General features: G+C 43.0%; 1 protein-coding gene and 1 non-coding gene across 4 annotated transcripts in view; one reads left to right on the top strand and one right to left on the bottom strand.

The window, feature by feature from the left end:
* The window catches only part of GABBR2 (gamma-aminobutyric acid type B receptor subunit 2), an 877787-nt gene that overhangs the window by 4859 nt on the left and 846948 nt on the right, over positions 1–25980 (top strand). The gene's annotated exons all lie outside the window — the stretch shown is intronic.
* Positions 11012–11120, bottom strand: LOC112058673 (U6 spliceosomal RNA). Its single transcript, XR_002887811.1, has one exon. It is a non-coding gene; the product is annotated as a U6 spliceosomal RNA (small nuclear RNA).

The raw sequence follows: 25980 nt of genomic DNA, 5'->3' as shown, positions 1-25980 counted from the left end.
ACCACTACAACTGCTCATGTGAATAATGTTAAGTACAAGTGTAAGTGTTTGTAGGATTGAGGATTAAATGAGTGACCAAACTCCCATTGAGTTTTCAATAGGCTTTGTATACAACTTTTCTTGGCCATGCTAGATTTTGTTGTTTATGTTGTTTTAGAAATGTAGAGCCAAATAAAGTGAGCTGCTGAGTATCTTCTGCTTTCCACGAGCCTGATCCAAAGTCTACTGACTTTAAAGGGCTTTGGATCTGATTTTAGGAGTTGAGAAAACTTGACATGTCTCAGTTCTGGACCAGTAACGAAGGTGTATTTATTCTTTTTTTCTCCCTTTGGTTATACATTCATTCAGCTTCTAGAGTAGAACTTAATTTTGTAGGGAAATAAACAACCCTAACATAAAGGAACTGAGCAGTGTGACAGAGAATGTGGCATATGTCACTAATATTAGTTTCATAGCAAGTGCAAGTTGGTAAGAGGGATTATAGGGAGAGATTTTTCAAAGTCAGAGATTGGAGTCAGGCACCCAACTTCCACTGATTTTTCAATGGGAGTTGAGTGCCTACCTGCCCTTTGTGCCTTTGAGTTTATGAAGCCTCAACACCTATAGCCAAGAATAATGGATGTGCAAGTCAGAATTCAATCATCTTGTCTTTTGAAGATCAAAATTACTTAAAACAGGATTTGGAGTCAAGAAGGTGGGGGATTGTTTCAGAAGTAGGGGGGATTATTATCAGAAAGAGGGGACAATAACATTATACAGAGCTCTGAGATAATTTCATTTTTCCCCAGATACTACACTTAATCTATGAGTACTTTGTGGAAATTCTGACGTAACTCACCCTGTTATGATAATGTTCTTTAACACAAACTGAATCACCAACCAAAGATTTGGAAAACAGGTCTTGGCACAGCAGGCAGATCACTGCAACCAGAAAGGACAATGTCTCATGCTGTTGGTCCAAGAAGGTCTAAGAGAAAAGCTGAATTTCTAAGAACATAATGCATTTTCCCTCTCTTATTCTGTAACTAAGCAGAGAGTACTTTATCTAATCTATTTTATCAACAATTAAAGTCTAGATATTTTCTGCACATATCTTTTTGTTTTATTAAATTTTTCTCTCTATTTTCAATAAATTGTTTAATTTTAAGAAGCCTATATCAGTCATAGATTGGTTTTGGTAACTTCTCACAGGCCAGTCCAAACAGAGTAAATCCTTTCAACCTCAAAAGCAAGGTAGTTAAAAAAGAAAAGGTGTCTGGACCCTTATCTCCATTCAGGAGTCTCAATCAAAAGGGGACAGACAAAAGTGTTCTCTCCATTTGTTTCATAAAGGGCTGTGGTCAGGAGAATACAAGGGAGAAGCCTAAGGATAAGAAAGGAGATGTGAGCTGAAGGTGCAACTAACAAGCATTTTTTCTATGTCCTCAGTGGCATTTGATACTAGCATAGATTACACTCAGAAATAAAGATGGGGCGTTATTGGGTACACATCCCACCTAGGAGAGCACCACCATTACATAATAATTGTTAAATAGCCATTTATACTTTCTGATATAGGTACTTACTGCAGAGTCCTATATATTAAACTACAGTTACACTTAAGTTGCAATATGCATGAATAATTGTGAATAGCAGTGTTATTTTGGCAATAACTAGAGCATATTTTTGGCGCTTAGCACTAATAATTATTATACAATGATTTTGAAAAGTAGTCTGTGGCCTCTTCAGCTATCTTTTGATGTCACTCCAATAGAGACATAATGCTAAGTCTTCTCCTAGCTACCAGTACCTCTGTGGTATCTCTCTCTGTCTTTCTCCCTCAGGATTTTCCAAACATAAGAACACTTATTAGTTAATTGGCTGCTCTAATTTTCTGCTTGCTTTTCCACTGGTGTTCAGGTGAGGGAGAGGAAAGGAGAGAGATGGGCAGTGCTCCTTACCCGGGTATAAATCCCTGACTTGCAAAAGGTGCATCCCTAAGTTTCCCTGCCAACATGCACACAGCCAACATAACATTTTCTGGCACATGCCTATTAGATTTCATATGAGCCTCATAGCTCATCACTCTGTCTAAGGTGATATCACAGGCTTGTGCAGAGAACTCTGCTTCAAACAGTTAATTGACTTCTTCTGTAGTGTAAAGTTATTCTATCTTACGAATACATCAAGAAAGGAGCTTCAAATGATGAAAGGGGGGAGGAATTGCTATTTCTGGGCTTGATATAAACAAAAGCAGAATTCCTGCTTGTGTGAACAAAAAAAATGGGATGAAATCCTGGGGATAACAGAATATTTGCTATAAAAAGGGTGAAGTGGGGTGGAGGGTGGGGAGCTGCAATGGAAATATTTTATTAAATCTCCTAGGGCTTGTCTGCATGCAGAAGTTGCACTGATACAACTTAAATTGATTTAGCTGAATAGACACAAGCAGCATCACATTTCAAGACTTGTAACCACACAGCACCACCAATGATTTCAGCATGATGGAGAGTTTGGGAAGGTATTCCAGAGGCCCTTGTATTACTTAAAGGATCACTGCATAGTGGGAAATTTTTAGGGCATATTATGGAATTCCTATTGGCATTTGAGGGAATTCTGAGAGCATCCATCATTTGTTGGAATTCAGTTGGTGCCCATGCAACTCTGAACTGCAGAACTCCTCTTCATTACTATGGAGAAGATGCAGCACTGCTTCTGAAGTGCTGACTAGAGGAATCTGCAGGTGGAGGGAGTTGCCAGAAGAAAACCCATCCTTTGATGCCACTCGGCCATTCCTGTTGGATTTATTCATGGAGCAGCTGCACTCAGCAGAGTGGTATGTTTGGTGCCACCCAATAAACACTTCATTATGGGACTGGATCTTTGTGGAGATCTGGAATGACCAGCAGTGGCTCCCGAACTTCAGAATGTGGAAGACCACATTCTTGGAGCTGTGTGTCAAGCTTACCCTAATCCTGCAGTGTCAGAACACCAGAATGAGAGGGCAAAATCTGAATGTTTTGAGTTTTTGGAACTTACTGCTATGTGCAGTGAATACCTTTCATGTACTAGTAATCCTACAAAATAGTGAAAGATTCTCAAAAAATCTAAGAAGCCAGATATGCTGTGGGCCTGATTCTTGGACCCAGCAAAGCTGCACATAACTTGAGGTAAGGTTGATGTTTGCATCGCCTTTGCGGTTCCTCAGTTCTGGGTCTGGCAGAGCACTAGATTGGCTCCTGGACTAAGTTAGAGCAGCATCAGGGTTGCTCTTATTTATGCCCAGCTTCCTGTGTCCCAAAGGGCTCTTCTGGCAATATGGGATGGCTGGAATATAGCTTCAGTCATATTTATGTGCTCCTTGCCATTCCCCCCCATGTTGTCTGCAAGGGGGATGTTACAGAGCCTCTTTGCCATGCAGAGATTCCGTCTATGCACAGGGAATTTCCAGTTGGTAAGTTCTGCTGGGTTTGCAGCCCCTTTGCATCACTGGAGTAATGCAAAGGGACCAAGGTGGAATGCAGAATTGGGCCCTCTGAGAGACATGGCACTCCATGTAGTAATAAGCGCTAATCCACAATCCCAAATCTGGGGTTGATAGGGAGGGACTTCGGCATGTGAATATCTGTCATTTTGACTTTAAGATATTAGTTTTGGGCTGTTTTTAATCTTTCCCATCTGGCAGGTTTAATTAATAGCATTTGGTAAAGAACTATTACCAAATGCTAGAAATGAAATCTAACAAAATGTGAAGGTAATGTCCCCTCTCCCAGCCAAATGTAATTTTAACAAAAATCTTATGATGTCAGAGCTAGATCACATAGACTGTTAAAATTGTTGTCGGGGCCTCCAGGGCGGATAAAGTCCCAGATTATGGGGTAATTTTTTTTTTAAGCTGAGCATTGAGGGCTAAGGGCTGGTACTAGAAAATTTAGATGCTTCTGCAAAGACCTTGTACCATTCCTAACTAATTCATAGATTTTAAGGTCAGAAGGGATTATTATGATTATCTAACCAGATCTCCTGCACAACACAGGGCATACATTTTACCCAGAGATTCCTGCACCTAGCCCTATATGAACTAGCGGTACTTAAACTTTAGCAACCCGAGGACCCCCATTTTTATTTAAAATTTTTTGTGGTTCCCCAAGCTGGCTTCTAATTTTCCCCGGGGGTGTCCCGCCTCCACTTCCACCTCTTCCCTCAAGGCCCCACCCCACTTCTTTCCACCCCTGCTTCTCCCTTGCCCCTCCTCTTCCCTGCCTCTTTCTGCCCGCTCCGCCAAGCATACCCCATCCCCGCTCCTACTCCTCCCTCCCAGCGCCTCCTGCACGCCACTGATCAGCTGTTCCACAGCATGCAGGAAGCACTGGGAGAGAGGGGGAGGAGTTGATCAGTGGGGCCTGCAGCCCCAGACATGACTCACGGACCCCCTGGAGTACCCTCACAGATCCCCAGGAGACCTCGGATCCCAGTTTGAGAACTGCTGAACTAGACCATATCTTTTAGAAAGATATCTAATCTTGATTTCAAGATTCCAAATTATGGAGAATTCACCACACCCGTTGGTAAGTTTTTCCAGTGATTAATTATCACCACTGTTAAGAATTTGTATCTTATTTCCATTTTGAACTTTGCTGGCTTTAGCTTCCAGCCACTGGATCTTATAGGGACTTTATGTGGTAGATCAGTGTCTGTCAACTTTTCCATATTGAGATCTCCCTAGAACTCCCTCCCATCTAGCTGGGATGTAGTTACCCCATTCCACCCAAGTATCATGTTACATCTTTTAGTCACAGCATCACACTGGAAGCTCATGTTCACTTAGTTATCTACCATGATATCCCAACTCCTTTTCAGAATCTCTGCTTTCCAGAAGACAGTCCCTCCATCATGTAAATTTGGCCTACATTCTTTGGGACACCGGGTGGGGCTACCCCAAGAACCCCCCCGCCCCCGTGCAGGGCTGGCCCAAGACACTTGCCGGAGTCCTGCCCCCCATTCCCCATGCAGGGCTGACGTCGCTGCTCACCTGAGCCCTTCCTGCCTTCCACTTGAGCCCTGCCTTCCCCCCGCGCAGGGCTGGCATTGCCGCTCGCCCCCATCCACGTTCCTCCACACACCACTTTTTTTGACAAAAGTGGGCATTTGTCCCATTTGCTCTTGCCACCAAAAAGTCGGGATGGCCAGGACACGATTTAAAAAAGGGACTGTCTTGGTCAAAACGGGATGTATGGTCACCCTACCTTGCATTTGACTGTATTAAAACATGTTGTTGATTGTGCTCAGTTGACAAGTAATCCATGTCTTTATTTACCACTTCATCAACCTTTGCATCATCTGCCAATTTTATCAGCAACATTTTTGTATTTTCTTGAAGATTATTGATAAAAATATTGAATAGTATTGGACCAAGAATCATTAGAAACACCCCCACTCATTGTAGTCACCATTAACATTTCTAATATATCAATTAGCCACTTTTAATCAATTTAAAGGGTGCCATTGATCTTGAATAGTGCCAGTTTTTCAGTCAGAATGCTATGTGGTACTATATAGAATGTATTACAAAAGTCCAAGTATATTATATTAGCACAATTAGCCAGACTTGTGATATCAGGTTCATTTGAGAAGACCTATTTTTCATGAAACCATGTGGATTGTTGTTAATTAATAGACTCACTGCTTGCGGTAGTCCCCTGCATTTTTACCAGGTTGGCTAAAGCACCAAACACTGTGAGCCTAATTCATCATTGCCCTGCAGCACCTTTTTAGTATCATAGCTTTATTTACCATACCATTTCCCTCACAAAATGGTATCACTCCAGTGTCTTTAGCCAGGGGATATTGGTCTGACTCTTTTCTGTTTTCTCCCAAATCATTCTCCATTATAATTCCTGTGTTGGTTACACAGGGCAGGTTCCAGTTTCCTCTACACTTTCACTGATCTACAAAAGTCCTGTAAAGGAGTGTATACACAGTAAGCCTCTTTGTAAACATGTTGCATCCTTCTCCCTCAGGGAAATGTTGTAAAAGGCTCCTTTTGGGATGTTAATTAACGTCCTTTCCACTGTTTACTGTACCTGCCCTAGCAGACATTTAGTGTTTGCCTAATAAAGAGCTAATACTCAATAGATATTTTTCTTTACAATTTCAACTCTATATAAAGATTAAACTTTGACAGATTAAAACTCAAGTGACACAACATGGAAGTAATTTGTATATTTTTCAAACTTTATCAGTTTGAGATATATTTACTCACATGTCCTTTCAATGTTATCAGTGGAAAATGTATTAAATACACACAAATATCGACAATAATATTAATACTCTGCACTCCTATAGGGCCTTCCTCATAGAATCATACAATTCTTTAGATAGGGTTACCATATTTCAGCAAGCAAAAAAGGAGGACGGGAGGAGCCCCGCCCTAGCCCCGCCCCTGCCCCCCAGGACTCCACCCCCTATCTAAGCCTCCCTGCCTCTTGTCCCCTGACTGCCCCAACCCTTATCCACACCCCCACCCCCAGACAGACCCCTGGGACTCCCATGCCCCATCCAACCACTCCCCACCCCCTGACAGCCCCCCCCAGAACTCCCAACCCATCTAAACCCCTCTGCTCCCTGTCCCCTGACTGCTCCGATCCCTCTCCCCACTCCTGCCCCGACAGCTCCCCCCCCAGAACTCCCAACCCCCCACCTCCCCGCTCCTTGTCCCCTGACTGCCCCCTCCTGGGACCCCTGCTCCTAACTGCCCTCCAGAACCCCACCCCCTACCTAAGACTCCCTGTTCCTTGTCCCCTAACTGCCCCCTCCTAAGACCCCCCCCAACTGCCCCCCAGGACCCTACCCCCTACCTGTACCCTGACTGCCCAAAACTTTCTCCACTCCCCCCAAAAAGCCCCCCCCTGAACTCCCGACCCCCCCCGTCTCTTGACTGCCCCCTCCAGAACCTCCCTGCCCCTTCTCCTGCCCCCTGGCCCCCTTACCCTGCTGCTCAGAACATGGTGTTGGGCTCTGTGCGAGCCGGACACGTGGCTGCGCTCCCCAGCGCAACACACAACCTGGTCCCTGCCCCTGCACAGTGCTGCCGGAGCGGGGCACTGGGCTGCAGGGGAGGAGGAGCTGCCGGCTCAGAATGCAGGGAGGGAGGGGGAGAGGAGGAGGTCTACAGCTGCTCCGGAGTCCAGCCCGTGACTTTCCTGCAGCCCTCCCAGCCGCTCGCTCTGCTCTGCCTGGGGGGGAATCCCGGACATTTTGAGTGATTTACAAATTCCCCCCCGGACGCTATTTTTAGCACAAAAAGGAGGACATGTCCGGGTAAATCCGGAAGAATGGTAACCCTACTTTAGAAACACTAATGATTTCAATCTCACAAGAGTCCTCTGAGTCTGGGGAAGTGTGGGTATCTTTATTTACAGAAAGCAGAGGGCCCAATCTCTCTCTTTTTCTCTTCCCCATCCAGAGAATTTTAAACGAGAATCAATTGCATAGTCCAGAGGAAGGGGAGGGAGGGCCAAGGCTGACCCAGAGAGAATAAGTTCTTACCCAAAATCACACAGCAAGTCAATAGCACATCCAGGGATAATATTCAAAATACCCGACTCCCAGTCCTGTGCTTTAACAACCACTATCATACATTCCTTCTCCACCACTTAGACGCTGCATTTTACTGCTTTACCAATAGTAGAAAGCAGGGAGTAAGCAAGAGACAGAAAGGACCTATGGAATGTAGCAAAACATGCAGGATAGTGACTGATACAGGTCCAAACATCTAGTTTAGTCACTTCAATCTGATGTTAAATACTTGTTACATGATTTAGGGTTTGTGTACATGGGGAAATTGACCAGAAAAGCTATTGCAGAATGAACTATTCCACAATAGCTAATCTAGAAAAGCTGCCATGTGGACATTGGTATTCTGCCTTTTTCTGATTTAGTTTAATTCACTTTGGAAGTTTCTTAAAATAAACCAGAAAAAGGCACTCTTATTCTGGAATAAGAGTGTCCTCACAGGGAGTTATTCCAGAATGGCTATTGCACTTTGCATTCAGACCCTACCTTACCTTATTCCAGAGTATCTTTCTTATGTAGACAAGTCCTTAGGCTGCTAAATAAATGGCCTGATTTTCAAAAGTGCTAAGTAATATGCAACTCCTCTTGACATCAGTGGGAGCTGCTGGGTAATCAACATTTGTAAAAGTCAGTAAAGTTATTTAGGAGCAAGATGGCACTATGAGCAGGAGACAGAAATGCAATTTATAATTAAGAACAAATGCATTCAGTTTCTTACCTTAAATTTTTAAATTGTTTGACTTAACTAAATCAGTATAGTATCTTTCTAAATCAAAGTCTTGCAAATAAAATGTCCTTTGAAACTATTGCACATTATTTAACTTTCACAAGATACTAGATGCAGGGATCTTTATCGATCAGGCATAGTTTAATTTCATAATTAACATATACATTTTAGGCATAGAATCATTAGGTAATTATTTCCATAGCCTATGCTGATAGAAGTGACTTTTATGACTGTAGCAAAAATATTGTTTTGTAAGAGTCTTATGTCCCTAGAGCCTTATTACTCAATATACAAATCACAGGCCACTGGTGGCTTGCAGTCATGCTTTCTGCAGTTTTCACTCTGATCCCGCTCTACTCCACTGCTTGCAGCCTAGAGATGGAAAAGTCTATGTTCCAATCATTCATACCTTTTAGAACTAGAAGGGGCATTGAGTTTGACCTTCTGCGTAAGCACAGGATAAATGAAATAGATTGAAATTCCTTAGTCTCTCATTCTATGGCAGGTTTTCCAGACCTTGAATCATTCTTGTAGATCTTTTTGGAACCCTTTCCAGTTTGTCAACATCCTTTTCAAAGTGTGGATACCAGATCTGGATACACTGTGTTAGTAATGGTCTCACTAATGCCATTTACAATGGTAATATCACCTTTCTACTTCAAGCGTGTTGCTCAGCAGAGAGGAGATGAGATAGACCCTTGTGCCACCTGTTAGGAGGCAACAGAAGCTGTGTGTGCAGCAAAAACAGATTCTTCTGCTTTCTTCAGATGAAGCTCTCTGGCCTACAGGCAGGCCCAATTGCTTTGGGTAGTAGTGTGGAAAGTAAATCCTTAGAGGAACATTGCACCAGCTGTCAGCTGCTTCTCAATTGAACAGCTGGCTCCTGAAAAGCTGAGGCACACACAGATCAGAGCTGTGCAGGAGTGGCTTAATCTCGGTAGTGTCTCCTCTCCTGTCATGGGAGGAAGATGTATCTTGGTGTGACAATCGGAGTTACCATCAAAAATAAATCATATTAGAGTTAGATAATAAGGGCTTCAAAGGACCTGTGAGTATGCCATACCCTGATTAAAATAAGCAATTAAACATGGAACTCAGAGATACAAAGGGGGTGAATGATAATCAGAGCAGAGTGAATAACTGATTTTTCAGTTTAGTGACCAAACTGGAAAAACAAATAATTTCAGATCAACCCAAATGAATACTCTTTTATTTTTTCTCATTGAAACAAAAAAAATTGTTTCAGTTTGAAAGAATCATTTAATTTGATCCAAAATGGAATGTTTCATTTTGGTTTTGGGTGATTTTTATTAACCTTTTTGGGGTATTTTTATTTTGGTTAAATCTAGCTAAATTTCTAAATGAAATGTCTTGGTGAAGTGAAAAGTCCAAATGTTTCATTTAGAAAAATGTTGAAACATTTTGACTTTTTTGGATTTTCCCCCCATTTTTTCAGCTGAAACTTTTTGCTGACTTTGACCCAAATTCCCAAACAATTTCAATTGACCGAAAACTGCTATTTTTGGCAAATAAATTATTTGCCAAAACATTTCTCCCAGTTTTAATGATAATCTGCTTTGAAAAAAGCCAGTGCATCAGTGTGGGATGGGAACATCCCTCTAAATGTTAATGGATTGTCCTCAAGAGGGGAGAAACTATTGTGTGGGAGCATGAAATGACACATAGCTGCAGTTTAAATATATAGTCAAACTTTTACATGAGCTAATAACTTCTAAACTGGACTGTATCTCAGAAATACAGATGAAGGAGTCCAGAACTCAATTTAAAATGCCATAAATACAAGGGAACTATAAATGTACCTCCCTTTGCCTTTGGAATGCACCAGACAACAACAAATGACCAAAAAAGCCCCAAAACACCCTCAGAGAAGGTCTTTCTGTAAGTGCTTTATTCATCCCTTTTCTGAAAATGACTCTGTTCTAAGACTGAAGTAGGAGAAGAGGAATACATGTGTGCATCTTTCAGAGTGGTAGCCATGTTAGTCTGTATCAGGAAAAAGAATGAGGAGTACTTGTGGCACCCCAGAGACTAACAAATTTATTTGAGCATAAGCTTTCATGGGCTAAAACCCACTTCATCGGAAGAATGCAGTGGAACAGGGCCGGCTTTAGGCCAATTCCACCAATTCCCCCAAATCGGGCCCCGCGCCTAAGAGGGCCCCACGCCGAGTGGCAGGGCCGCCCAGAGTTGGGGGCAAGTGGCAGAGAATCCCTTCCCTGGCTAGAGGCGCCTTTTTAATTTTTACTCACCCGACAGCGCTCTGTGTCTTTGGCGGCAGGTCCTTCAGTGCCACCGAAGACCTGTAGCGAGTGAAGGACCCGCTGCCAACGACTAGGAGCGCGGCCCAGTGAGTACAAGCCCCATGTGGTTTTTGGTTTTTTAAGTCAACCCTGCCGGGGCCCCGTCGAAACTATTTGAATCGGGCCCCGCACTTCCTAAAGCCGGCCCTGCAGTGGAAGATACAGTAGGAAGATATATATACACAGAGGACATGAAAAAATGGGTGTTGCCATACTAACTATAATGAGAGTAATCAGTTAAGGTGGGCTATTATCAGCAGGAGAAAAAAACTTGTGTAATGATAATCAGGATGGCCCATTTCCAATGGTTCATAGAATCATAGAATATCAGGGTTGGAAGGGACCTCAGGAGGCCATCTAGTCCAACCCCCTGCTCAAAGTAGGACCAATCCCCAACTAAATCATCCTAATTAATATGGAACATTTCACGAATTTGCATGTCATCCTTGCGCAAGGGCCATGCTAATCTTCTCTGTATCAGTCCAATTTTTTATTATATGAGCTACCGAAGCAAGCACAAGTTGACAAGAAGGTGTGAGTAACAGTAGGGGAAAAAAATTAGCATGGGGAAATAGGTTTTACTTTGTGTAATGATCCATCCACTCCCACTCAATATTGATATATATGCCATCATGTGCCAGCAATGCCCCTCTGCCATATACATTGGCCAAACCGGACAGTCTCTACGCAAAAGAATAAATGGACACAAATCAGCCGTCAAGAATTATAACATTCAAAAACCAGTCGGAAAACACTTCAACCTCCCTGGTCGCTCGATTACAGACCTCAAAGTCGCAATACTCCAACAAAAAAACTTCAAAAACAGACTCCAATGAGAAACTGCAGAATTGGAATTAATTTGCAAACTGGACACCATTAAATTAGGCTTGAATAAAGACTGGGAGTGGATGGGTCATTACACAAAGTAAAACCTATTTCCCCATGCTAATTCTTATTTTTTCCCCTACTGTTACTCACACCTTCTTGTCAACTGTTGGAAATGGGTCATCCTGATTATCACTACAAAAGTGTTTTTCTCCTGCTGATAATAGCCCACCTTAACTGATTACTCTTGTTATAGTTAGTATGGCAACACCCATTTTTTCATGTCCTCTGTGTATATATATCTTCCTACTGTATCTTCCACTGCATTCTTCCGATGAAGTGGGTTTTAGCCCACGAAAGCTTATGCTCAAATAAATTTGTTAGTCTCTGGGGTGCCACAAGTACTCCTTGTTCTTTATGCACGCATGTGACATCACACAAAAGAAATGCTAACAGTGACTAATTTCCTAAGGCTGGAAATTAGCTTCAGCAAAAATTTAGTGATTATCCCTAAAGAAAAATAAGTAAATTGTTTGCTCAAGCCAGCTAAAATTTTTGGAGGAAATTGGTTCAAACATGAGTAGCCTAATTGGTCTTTAGTTTAAATTTATTTGAAAATTAGCATAATTCCAAAAATTAACATATTTGACTTTCAAATTTGAGAAGTAGATTTAGGAAGCACATACAGTGAATCATTTGTTAGATTAGGATTTGACAGTTGCTCATGACTGTGGAAAAAAATTCTGTGTGTTTAGCAAATTCAGTTGAGAAAATTCTCTTGAAAGATGTGATTGAGGTAAAACATATGCTTTACAGGTGTTTTATGTATTATGAGCAAATTTTCCTACTTCTCATGGGCAAATCTATGTGTTCAACTACATGGATGGCACCTATGGCTAGTTAATTCAGCAAAGTGAAAAGTTGTGAACATCTGTTTTGATACACAGATAATAGTATTAATTGTATCAGCAAACATCTATGAAGATCTGAAACAGGAAAGTAAATTCTGGTTAGGTGACTAACTATTCCTGGCAGGAAACACATTTTATTGGAAGTTGACAACTATGTCAAAATAAAACCAGTAAAACCAGTCAATTCTGGAAAAGAAAAATAGTTAAAGTGAAATTATGGCCAGAAAAGTGGCTATGTGATCATGATACCTCTGAATCCCCAGATTTGCCCCCACTGCATATTCATTCATATATGCTTACATTAATGAAAACAAAAATTTTGCTACCTTTTATTTCTGTTAGCAACTGCAGAGATTAATTCTTTTCTGACTAATGCACCATCAGCAGAATGTTAACTAAAATGCAATTATAGAATCTTTATTTGTGGTGATGGTTAATGAGATTAGGGTGACAGACAGCAAATGTGAAAAATAGGGATGGAGTGGGAGGGGGTAATAGGAGCCTATATAAGAAAAAGACCCAAAAATCGGGACTGTCCCTATAAAATCGGGACATCTGGTCACCCTAAATGAGATGGAAAGAACATAGTTTGCAGGGCTGGGGGAGGGGGGAATACACTACCACCTTTTTCTTGTAAAATGATCAAATGTGATGTAGAGTAATGGAGAGACAATAAATATGGGAATTCCATTATTCTATTTGTATAGGCACTTATCAGTGCAGAACTTGTTTTTAAGGAAAAAGGGGCAAGTGAAGGTGACCTCCCAGAGTGTTTCTTGGATTTGTTTCAGTACAGTATTTCTTGGTGGAAGTCTCAGTTACATTTGCTGAAACAGTTTTCCGTACCAGAATCCACTGCTGAAAATCATTTTCAGAAAAGGATTTTTTAGTGTAGATATATTTTTTAATGAAGAGCAACAAAGATTTGAAAAAATAATTGTAAAGAATCATGATTTGTTCTCCCAGTTCAACAGAGCTATAGGTTGTAATACATAGTGTGACGGGGCAAGGCCAGATGGCTATAGAAAAGTAATGGGAGATAGATATATTAGCCCCAGGTTAAACAAATCCCTGGTACCAGGATAAGTAAATGGCAGCTGCTCCAGGTCAATTAAGACACCTGGGGCCAATTAAGAGCTTTCCAGAAGGCAGTGGAGATTGCTAGGTTGATTGGGACACCTGAAACCAATCAGGGTCTGGATGAAACTAGTTAAAAAGCCTCCCAGTTAGTCAGGTGGGCATGCATGTCAGGAGCTGTAAGAAGTTGTGCTGTTGGAGAGACTGAGCTGTATATACCATACTAGGTGCAAGGAAGGAGGCGCTGAGGTAAGGGTGAAGTGGAGCTTGAGGAAGTGGGGGCTGCTGTGGGGAAGTAGCTCAGGGAATTGTACGTGTCCTGTTCCTAAAAGGTCAGCTACCATAGCTGATATTATTAGGGTCCCTGGGCTGTAGCCTGGAGTAGAGGGCGGGCCCAGGCTCTTTCTCTGCCTGCCCCCCTTTGCCCCTGATTGATCACTGAGACTGGGAGACAACAGAGACTGTGCAAGGGAGGATAGCTTCTCCTCACCTCCCTTACTGGCTTATGATGAAAATGGCTCAGTAGACTGTGACCCTTCTCCCTAGAGAGAGAAGGGTTAAGGGGAGGGTCACAGTGAGCCTCTGAGGCTAGTGAAATCCGTCAGGAAATGCAGGACCCATGGAGACAAGGACAGAGCTTTGTCACAATAGGTACAACACAAGATTGACAGTGGGCAATTTTAATCTATTAAACAGACATATCACCTGCTACAAACTTCAAGTGTTATGTGCTGAAGTCAAAACAGCAGCACTTTTCTTTAAGCCCTAAATGATGGGGAACAAGGTGCCTCCATGTCATTGTATATTTCTTTCTTAAACAGAAGGTAGTTATTAAAGCAAACTAAGCCCACAGACTTCCACACAGCTCAAATTCCAGCATTATCTTCCTTGTTTACCAGGCATCATGCCATATGCTCAGGACAAGAGTGTGAGTTTAGGTACAAGCCTGAGCAAGTTGTGGTGCATATAGGGTTACCATATTCAAACATTTAAAAAAGAGGACACTTCACAGGGCCCCGGTCCTGCCCCAACTCTGCCCCTGGCCCTGCCCCAACCCCGCCCCTTCTCCAACCCCTTCCCCAAAGTCCCTGCCCCCTTCTCTGAGCACCCTGCATTCCCCCTCCTCCCTCCCGCTCTGATCTTGGTTGGAGGTTGCTAAGTGCTTCCCTGCTCCCCACTAGCCCTGCAGTCTGTGTACCCCCCCCCCCGCCTGCCCCTGCAGCCTCTATGCCCCTGCCTGCCCTGCTCCTCCTTGCCCTGCAGCCTTGGCGCGCCCTGCCCCTGCAGCCTCTATGCCCCTGCCTGCTCTGCTCCTCCTTGCCCTGCAGCCTCTGCACCCCCATCCCTGTAGCCTCTGTGCCCCCTGCACCGCCTGCCCCTGCAGCCTCTATGCCCCTGCCTGCCCTGATCCTCCTCGCCCTGCAGCCTCTGCTCCCCCACTCACCCAGCAGAGGGAGAGCTGCGGGCTCCATGTGGACTCAAACACTGTTCTGTGCTGCTCTGCGGGGGAGGAGGGAGGGGGAGGGACTCTGGCTGCTAGAGGCCCCAGTGGCTGTGAGCAGCTTTCAATCAGGTCCTGCCATCCAATCAGCCGAGCTGTACTCTGCATGAGGGGAAGGGGGAAATCCCGGACACTTCTACTTGATTAGAAATCCCCCCTGGACGGCCATTTAACACTGAAAAAGCCGGACATGTCCGGGGAAAGCCGGACGGATGGTAACCCTAGGTGCATACAGTGCACCAAATGAGAAGTAGCCCTGAGAGGCATTGTGAGTCAGATACGAGTCACAATTCCTCTCTTGCTTGCCCCTCACTTATGGGAGTAGTAGTTTTTACTACTGGCTTATGCCGGTAGTAAACTGCTACCTATTTCACATTGTTGCAGTTATTCTGGTCAGCCAGTAGGCTCCTCAGATCTTAAGTCCAAGTATCTTGGAGTAAACGAGGCTATGTATGGATGTATGTGTGTTCTCTTACTCATTCTTTCTTTCTTGCACAGGTGGATAATATGAGTTGCAATGTAGCTGTTGGAATGCTACTGGGGCAATGCCGCAATATTCAGTTTTCTGCAAAATTTAGTGCTAATGAGCTGGTTCTTCTGAAATCAGGTGTGATATGTTGCAGAAAACATGAGGTCATACTGGTGAATCATTTTGTCCCTCTTTCTGCCAATAGTGGTGTAGTAGGAAGAGAGCTGAGACATAAGCCCTTGTATCAGAGGCCTGGTATGAGGCCTGAACTAAAGCAGTGGTCAAAACTTTACTGATATGAAGCAAACTCAGGTTATGAGCAAGAGGCAGGCCCTGCTCACGGAATTTGGCAAGCACAGGGCTGATATTACAAAAACACATATTCCTAAGAGGTGCTGGGCACAGAGCACTCACACAAGCACATTGCAGAAGGATGGTACCAGAACACCTCGATACCAGCACATTCTCCAAAGATAACAGGAACACACTGACCCATCCTTTGGTCAGCCGAGGGGGGGAATGGGAAAGTCCCACCATTCACTGAGCTACATCCATTGTCACGGGCATACATTGATGTGCTAGTATAACTGTAGACATTGATTCGGGGAGCTAGGACCATGCTTCATTGACAATAAACCGGACTGGGTGCTTTAGTACCTTAACCGATCTTGTGGTCATTGGGCAGTTCGCTCGAGATCTGCTGTGCCAGCTGCCTGCACAGCACTGGGACAGCACACAGGGAGAACACACACAAGCAACCTAACATCTGACCACATTGATGACCTAGCTAAAAAGACCTGATGATAGCACAGGCCAAGAAGAGTGAAGGTTTGAATGAAGACCAGTTTTGCATATATGTGGGGTAAGATCATACCCCCAACATTTGTGCATGCACATTTCAATCCTTTTGCCCAAAAAAAGACTGGTTTAAAAATTATGAGGCAGGAAACAATCATGAATTTGGGGGGCCTGATTCATAATTTTTGAATGCCTGGAGTTAGCAATATTTAATTAACCCTGATAAAGAGGTTCTACCACAAGGCCTATGCACAAGTTAATCCCACTTAAGCTGTGTAAAAAGTCCTTAAGTATGACTTAAGTGGCAAATTGGCCTTGTGCCAGCCCTCTGCTCAAGGGTTAATTTCCCCCAAGTTTTAAAAACTTTTTTAATAATCAGATTATAGAATCATTGGGATAAAAGCAGGAAAATACCGATTGCATCATTATATCTATTCCCCCTGCTAATGCAGGATTGATCCATCCTTGCATACTCGGTAGAGTTCTGACCAGATAATGTTCTAAATTACTCAGTGAGGGGGTTCCAATAATGTTGTGCTGGATTTGGGCCTAGATCTATGCGGTCAGGCAAGGACATAAAGAGGAGTAAATCCCTTCTTCTCCCTGCCCTGCATGTTTCCCCATACTGCCTCACATTGGGGCTGTCGGCAAGGCTGCTGGGGAACAGCAGGGCTGAGCACTCAGTACTCTCCATTCACCCTGTGCTTGAGCCTGGGGGAGGTGAGAGAGGAATAAAAAATAGGTGGGCTCTGCTCTTCCCAGCACAGGTCAGAACTAGGGCTGCCAATTTTCTACTTACAACTTTTTACCCCGAGACCCCACCCATGCCCTGCCCCTCCTTCAAGGCCCCATCCCTGCTCACTTCATTCCCCCCCTCCCTCTGTCGCTTGCTCTCTCCACCCTCACTCACTTGCTCATTTTCACCAGGCTGGTTCAGGTGGCTGGGGTACAGGAGGGGTGAGGGCTCTGTCTGGGGGTGCAGGCTCTGGGCTGGGGCAGGGATGTGGGGTGCATGAGGAGGCTCTGGGCTGGGGATGAGGGGTTTGGGGTGCAGGAGGGTGCTCTGGGCTGGGATTGAGGGGTTCAGAGGATGGGAGGGGGATCAGGGCTAGGGCAGGGGGTTGGGGCTCAGGGGTGCAGGCTCCGGGTGTCGTTTACCTCAAAAAGCTCCCAGAAGCAGCCAGCATGTCCTCCCCTTCGGCTCCTACGGGGAGGAGCGGCCAGGCGGCTCTGTGCACTGCTCCGTCCGCAGGCACCACCCCCTCAGGGGGTGGCGCTTGGGGCGGGGGCAGCACGCGGAGCCTCCTGGCTGCTCCTATGCGTAGGAGGCAGAGGGGGGACATGCTGGCTGCTTCCCGAGAGCCACGCAGCACAGAGGCTAGCAGGGAGCCTGCCAGCCCCGCTGTGTTGCATCGCCAACCGGATAGTCAACGGCCCTGTTAGCTGTGCTGACCAGCAAGGCTGCCCTGGGGGGGGGGGGGAGAGACAAGTGGGGCAATTTGCCCCAGGCCCCCACAAGAATATAGTATTCTATAGTATTTCAACTTTTTTTTATGGAAGGGACCCCCAAAATTGCTTTGCCCCAGGCCCCCTGAATCCTCTGGGCGGCCCTGCTGACCAGAGCTGCCAGGATCCCTTTCCAACCAGGTGTTCTGGTCAAAAAACAGACACTTGGTCACCCTAACCAGGAATAAGAGAGTTGGTGCAAGGGTCAGTATGAAGTAACTGGCTACTGGTCAGCTCCAGCAGTAAACTGAAGCACAGTTTGTTCCCTGGGCTCCTGGGTCAGTCCAGCTATGCCTTACCCCTTTACTCAGGGATAGCTGTTAAAATGCTATCTAGCTCTGTCACTTCCAGCTGAGATATTTAGAAGTTAACATAATTTTATTTAAAGCATATTCTGTACATTGGGGCATCCAATGTACAGAATTCAATTACCAAAAATTAGGATGTTTACAATTAGAGATAATTGGGGATTTTTTGATGAATGGTGGGGTTTTTGGTCAGAAAATGCCAGTTAATTCAAATGAGAACTTTTTATGGGGAAAGGGTTGGTTTAGAGAGATTTCTTGAAAAAAGTTTTGAAGTTGTCAATGTTTTGTCGCAACATTTTCAAAATGAAAAATTCTGGTTTTCTCATTCAAAATTACTTTTTGTTTAGAAATGTAATCTAATTATAGTATTTTTTTAACAATTAAAAATGGTTGAAATCAAAATTAAATTTGTTTGAAGTTATCCAAATGAAACATTTTCATTGAGCCAAGCCGATTTTTTTTTTTTTTTGTCCCAACTTGGAATGGGAATTTTTTTTGGAATCTCCAAAAAATTTTGCAGGATGGCAAAAATCTTTTCCACCCAGATCTATTTATAATTACAGTGATTGGCAGATTTTCAGGGCAATTTTTCTTTAGATAAATAGGTATGATTACCTCAGGGTTTATAACTTCTTTATACTTATTATGGGTGTTCCTTAAGACTACTGCAAATACCAAAGTAAAATTATTTAGATATCTAAGATATTATCCAAAGCAATCATCAAGATTTAAGGGTGAACACTGTAGGAGAGAAGGTCAAACTTGCATTCCTTGTACATGCAAAATTCCCATTGACTTTAACAGAAGTTTTGGGTGTGCAGGGAGAATAGATTCTAGGGCTGGAAGGGACCTCGAGAGGTCATAGAGTCCAGTCTCCTGTCCTCGTGGCAGGACCAAATACTGTCTAGACCATCCCGGATAGACATTTATCTAACCTACTCTTAAATATCTCCAGAGATGGAGATTCCACAACCTCACTAGGCAGTTTATTCCAGTGTTTAACCACCCTGACAGTTAAGAACTTTTTCCTAATGTCCAATCTAAACCTCCCTTGCTGCAGTTTAAGCCCATTGCTTCTTGTTCTATCCTTAGAGGCTAAGATGAACAAGTTTTCTCCCTCCTCCTTATGACACCCTTTTAGATACCTGTAAACTGCTATCATGTCCCCTCTCAGTCTTCTCTTTTCCAAACTAAACAAACCCAATTTTTTCAGCCTTCCTTCATAGGTCATGTTCTCAAGACCTTTAATCATTCTTGTTGCTCTTCTCTGGACCCTCTCCAATTTCTCCATCTTGATAGAATAGAATCAGGCCCAAGATGTGCAACTGTGATTGAGCTATCTTATTCCTTTCTGAAGCATATAAGATATTATCCATGTACAACGCTACATATTCTGTTTGGTTTATATAATGTAATTTGAAACAACAATTGATAGCTAAATTATACAAAATAAAACAAACTGAAGCAATATTGCATATGTGAGAGCATGAAGAGAAACTGAAAATAATATTTCAATATACTAGCATTTGGATCAACTAATAGAATATTAGATTTTAAAAGAATGACTATACTTATTTGTTTATAGATTTGTCAACTATGGATGATTATTTCTGCTAAAGAAATGTCTGAAATGACACATGTCTAAAATTAGACTTGGCAGAGCAATTTGCCTAAAGATTATTCTTGTGAAGTATTGATTCACAGCACTGCTGTGAGCAGGATTACTGTCCAAATTGGAAAAGCCAGCCTTGGAGAGCTCTTTATCCTTTAATAACAATTAGCTCCTTTCTCAGAGGGACATAACTGACCAAGATAAAAGAAAGCTGCAAAATGTCTGGCAGAGAGAGAAGCTGAGGCCTGTTCTCTCTAGGGATGAATGCTCCAAGGGGAAACAGGAAGACACAGAGAGACTAGGAAAGATGGTTTTCTGGAAATGGAGGAGGAAGATTCTGGTAATTTACATGCTGTTAATAATCAGATGTTCTGAAGAACGGGATCGTACTCGCCTATCTATTCTTGGGCTTTTACCCGTCAGTTGCATAACAGACCAGAGAAATCTAACAGCAGGAGTGTTACCTGCTATTCATTTAGCCTTGGAACATTTATACAGGCATTCATGGATTTTGAAGAACTATGAACTCCAGGTAACATTAAAGGATTCTCAGGTAAATGGATGTGGTAATGTTTACAGGGTTTTATGTTAAATAGTATGTGATCACATACTTTTAAGCTCTCCACTGCATTTTCAATTGCCCATGTGTTGGGAATTCTCCCCTCATAGCAAGCCAGCTTCAGTCCTTGATAAATGTGTTTGGATTTTGTTTTTCTTTTCTCCACTACCATTTGGCTCTCTGCCTGAGCTTGGTCTGTTGGATGGAGGCTTGAGGCTCTGCCTCTAATCCCAGGACTAGCAGCATTACATTAGTGAGTTGGGGAAGTCATACATCCAGTGCTGCACTCAGCACTCTGGAGGCAACTTGGCAGCAGTACTTCTCCTACTTGCTATGGTACCTGGAGGGTGTTCCCTCCCCAATCATTGAGCCTTGCTGAATAGTCCTGTCTCTCTGGACTATCTGTATCTCTGTGCTTTTTTCCCCCCTGCTTCCTCTGAAGGTAGCTCCACAGATCAACAGTTACCATAGGGAAAGTCATTGTTAGAGAAGGAAGAAGAGGAAGATGTGCTGTGTGTCTGTCACCAGGGGAGGCAGTCAGTGCATGAGGCATTGTTGGGTAAGGGTAGCTTGCTAGACCATATAACCAGTGATGGAGAGATGTACAAGAGCTGGAGGTTCTGATGAGTTAGGTGTAAAGACATTTGAAGGGACACTTGTAGTTGTAATACTTCAAAATTTGATTCATCCCCAAATATTTGAATCCCCTCTCTCATTTGCAAGATCATGAAGGTGGCAGGGGAGAGATCCCCCTAAGCAGACAAAAGTGAAATTAAAGCACTGATTTATGTTGGAAGTTAAAATTACATTCTGATTTTAGAGAGGGGGAGAGAGTATTTTAATCAAATGAAAGACTCTCACACTCTGTAGCCTGGTGGTTTAGGGCACTGGTGTGGGAGATCAGGTTCAAATCTCTGCTCTGCCTGATCCAGAGAAATACGAGATGAAAAATTCTGCTCCAAATCAGGGAAACAGGGACTTGAAATTGAATCACCCACACCAGTGCCCTAGCCAGACATGTCCCCTTCCTGAATCTAAAAGCTCTACTTTCAATCTGAAAATGAACATTTTGACACAATTCCACTTTTGCAAAAATGTTCAAAAGGTTTTGGTTTCATTCCACTGTAGCAGGAAACCAAATTTATAACGTTGTTGCAAAACAGAATTGTCATAATCTGAACAGCTCTATCTAACTCTGTGACCCATGTTCTGTGGTGCTATGTGACCATTTTACACCATCCTGCCAACTGATTCTAGCTCTAAAGCTTGTGTAGCCAGCCACAGGAGGATCATCCTACCTAGTGTAAAGGGATTCCTTCTGTGGCATAGAGATGGCGGTGTAAGAGATTCTACACTATTTCTTCTCCCTCTCTTCCTGCTGCCAGCAGAGGGGAAGAGGATAGCTGGAAAAGGGAGGTTGATGCAGTTTCTGTATGGCTCACTGATCCCCAGATGCTGTACTGCTTCTTGGCTTTGTTGGCAATCAGCTTAACTAAGAGTAATTCTTGGGCTCTTTTAATTTATGCTGGTGGTCCAGACAGAGGACTGCCCCTCACACAGTCAGCCCAGGATTGGGGGAGTGCAATGTGTGCTCCTGGGCTATAGCTGAGGATCTCGGTCTATATGACAATAATTGACATAATGTAAGGGGTACAGCATTACCTATCAATAAAAAGTTAATTGATCAATGAAATATTTTGTCAACTTCTGTTTCTATCCACACAGATCAGCTTATATAATGAAACAATTTATAGTAGAAACAAAATTCTTCATATTAGTCAAACCAGAATCTAGCAATGAAAGAGGCGCAGAAAACTTTTGCAGTTAACACTAAGGCCTTAAGCCTGAAAATAACTGCCGGGGCGTGAATTGCTGTGTCTATGTGGAACCCCCATAAAGTCAGTTGAGCACCAGTTCAACAATGCAATGTGGTGCAACAGTCCACTCAAATGTAATCCCATCCAAATTGGGACATAACTGATTTAATATTTTCTAACTTACCAGTCATAGGCTGAAAATGCAATAGAAACATGTTAAAGTACATTTTTACCCCTCAATATATTGCTTATTTTCTAAGAAGTCTACCAAATATCAAATAAAACAAATATTTGCTTATTTATAGCTTTATACACACACACACACACCCCTCTACCTCGATATAACGCTGTCCTCGGGAACCAAAAAAATCTTACCGTGTTATAGGTGAAACTGCATTATATCGAACTTGCTTTGATCCGCCAGAGCGTGCAGCCCCGGAGCACTGCTTTACTGCGTTATATCAGAATTTGTGTTATATCAGGTTGCGTTATATCTGGGTAGAGGTGTGTATATATGTGTGTGTGTGTGTGTGTATATATATATATATATATATATATATATATAGGCAGTGTGTGTCATACCAATAATGATCATACTGTACTTGTGATGAAAGGTATTCTGTTATCCTTTGTCAAGGTTCCAAAAGATTATTTCTGAGACTATTTCTCATGTAACAGCAACTGTCTATTTGGTTCACCAGCACTGTAGTGTAATTTTCAAGTGCTTAATTTCAAACTAACATGACTCCTTACACTACAACATTGCCTTATATTTTGGCTATGTGGTTAAATAGTAACAGAACTTTATCAATTCTGTACACATAAATGTCCATTGCTAAAATTAAACAGGACAAATTTATTTAACTATTCTAGTTAGTCATTTTCCACAACCTTAACTGGAAATGAATTTGGCAGAAATGTGACCTTGGTAAACTAGAATATACAATTTTTTAAGTTGGTGTGTGAATTCAGTGCTGGTGCCAGGCATTTGCATAAGAGCCCTCGTAAATGAAGTCCTCTGTGTACCTGTAGGGCAGCAGGGAGGTAAGCTTTCCATACACACTACCTCATCAGCAGGCTTCAACTCTAATCTGTGCTCCTGGCACAGTTCAGCCTCCATGGTCATGGAAATTCCTGGCCTCTCTGAGGCTGCCAAAGTGTGGTCATGAGTTTGTGATATGGGAGCTGGAATGGAGAGCCACCAAACACTTCTCATATAGAGCAACCTTAATTCTCATTCCTTGTGTTTGCATTATTTTAGTCTCTAATTTCATGAATGCATGCTATTTTTTTTCCCCACATGGATGGTCAGCATGTTTTAAATTGGGTAACTCCGAATCCACAGCATAGATCTCTACTATTTGAGTGAAATGAGCAACTGGTTACACAGTTAGGCTGCTGTTCTCCCGGTGAATTAACCTCTAGAGGAGGACATAAAACACAGTGAGTTACATAATTATTTGTGAGGCAGCAGTGGAATGTGGAGCATCAGGATTTCTGGTTTCTATTCCTGTCTGAGTAGAGTATTGTCTAGTGGTTAGAGCAGTGGTTATCCACATGATAGCTAGGCACATAGATTTGGTACAGTCTGAAAGACAGTGTGATTGAGTGAATGAAAGTTGACTGTGTCATATTAGTGTTCCAGGCTCTGTTCCCAGCTCTGCCTGAAGTGACCTTGTGCAACCTGTCAGTTATTCAGCTACCTCTCTCCTGGGGTGGAGATGCCAGACCTTGATCAGTCATTAGTACTGTAAGCTGCACAATTCACAGAATTCATCAGAAGAGATGAGGCCACAATCCACTGTTTCCTGGTTCCCAGCCCAGCACATCTTTCTCGAGACCAAAGGGGTATTTGGGGGCAAAATGTCTCTCGAGATTTTACCTGAGAGGATGGCCGATGTAATCAGACTGTCAAACGTGTGAGTGTCTCTGGAGGCTTTCTTCTACATTAGTGACATTTGCAGGTTCTCCCACAAACCGTCTCCCGAGCTTTCGGAGTTAGTTGGTAGATTCTTACATGCCTGGTCCCAAATCATTATATTTTACTGGTGGACAAGGGACATTATTTTGGCTCCTCCAAGTACCTATTTACTCTCATCTAGGCTTCCATGATGTCTTGGGAGTTAAAAACTATTTTTCTTTGGACACAGACTGTGAACTCAATCACCTTGCGTCTTGTGTTATGCAGAGACATTGACAGCAGACATTTATATGGTACAAGTGGGAGAGTGGTTTAAACATATGGTATACTCAGTGTTATTGTTGGGTAGTTTCTATGCCATTCCAAGGTGCCACTTTTTCCTTTGATTGTATAGGGATGTTTGAGTCCATCATTATGCATACATGCTCTGCCTGTGGCAAGTTGCTGCCCTAACACACAACCTCCTGTCTGGATGTAGCATTGCAGCACTCACGTCTCAGTTTCCTCCACAATGCTTTGGCCTAGTCCAGCTGTAGGAGTGTCCTGGCCCTCCAATTAGACCACATGATAGACTCCAGCCCCTTTTGGGACCACAGAGTCCTTTATCAAAATCCACTAGACACACACACACACACACACACACACACACACACACACACACACACACACACACACACACACACACTTACTTTCAGCCCAGCTGGGTTCAGTAGGTTGCTCCTTCCTCACAGGTATGCCTCAACTACTATAGTCTTTTCCCCACACTTCATCCCAGGCTCCTATGCCTCCCACTGTCCAAGAACTGGCAGACTCCTCCCCTCACTCACAGCTTCAGGCAGGCAGCAGCTGCGGAGGGTTCCCACCTCCCATCAGGCTTCCAGCTCACCCTGGGAATAGCCTTGCTCTTCTCATCCTTTGTGGTTGCTTCCCAGGGAAAGGATATTTTTCTACGCTCCTCCCTCTCATTTGAGTCTTCCTCCTTAACCTTCCTGGTCCCTCTACACACTCATTCCAGAGGGTGACTGCAGAGTTTCTCCCTGCCTGCAGCCCTCTTCCGCTCTGAACATCCTCCTTTCATAGTAACCATCCAGCTCCTTCCCCAGCTGGGATTTGTGTTCAGTTAAGCCTGACCCAAAACACAACATGCAGCTAGATAGCTCACCTTAACCCATTCACACTGCCTCAGAAGCAAACCAGCATGCCCTGGTCTGGATTAGGTGGTCTTATTGGTCTATTCTTTAAGTAACAAACAGTTTGCTTTGTAATAAAGGTGTGACATCCAGAATCTAAAGGAATGCTATCTGTGTGTAACAGAGCTTGTTTAATGCAGGAGTTGGTATGCTTATACCTTTTAAGAAGGCACAATGAAACCATCACATAGAGTGACACTGATAAGCAAATTATTTCCACAGTGAAAATTTCTAAGGTCCTCTTCTTCTTATCCTACCTAAATAAGAGCGCTTTTCTGCTTGAGGCTTAAACTTCAGTAAACAAGGTTGTTTGAATTATTTAACATTGGCTTCCTTTTCATGCAGGAGGACATATGTACAGGGATTTCTACTTAAAAGCAACTTAAAAAAATTAGACAATTGGTATTGACTTTATCATTCAATTATTTATTAGTGTGATTTCATAAATTAGAAACTGAATTGTTGGATTTTCCGATGTGCAACTCTTAAGATAGAATTTGCATAAATAAAATTGCATTTTTGACTTTTGAAATGCCGTATGAAACCATCTGCCCAGAAAAGTACAGAAAACAAAAGGGTCTTGTGATTCAGAAAGCTTGTGTTCCAAAACACATTAAGTGTAGTTAGAAGTATTATCTTTGCACTGTAAAAAAGCTTTGACAAGATGCTTTGGGGACTTGTGTGAATTAGTACCCTCTGAAAGTTACTAAAAGACCATGCATCTGGTAATTCAGATGAGCAGAATATCCTTTACCTTTTAGAGGGACTGAATTATAATGCCATAGATATTTACATTGTGAACCACAAAGTACTTGTCAAATGCTAATTTTAGCCTTCCCAAACTGCCATATTACTGCCCCATTAGAATTGTCTAACTGGAAATA

The sequence above is a fragment of the Chrysemys picta genome, chromosome 2 (assembly GCF_011386835.1).
Source record: "Chrysemys picta bellii isolate R12L10 chromosome 2, ASM1138683v2, whole genome shotgun sequence".
NCBI classification, from domain to species: domain Eukaryota; kingdom Metazoa; phylum Chordata; order Testudines; family Emydidae; genus Chrysemys; species Chrysemys picta.
Note: the sequence above shows the minus strand (reverse complement) of the source record. Positions and strands in the feature narration are given on the sequence as shown.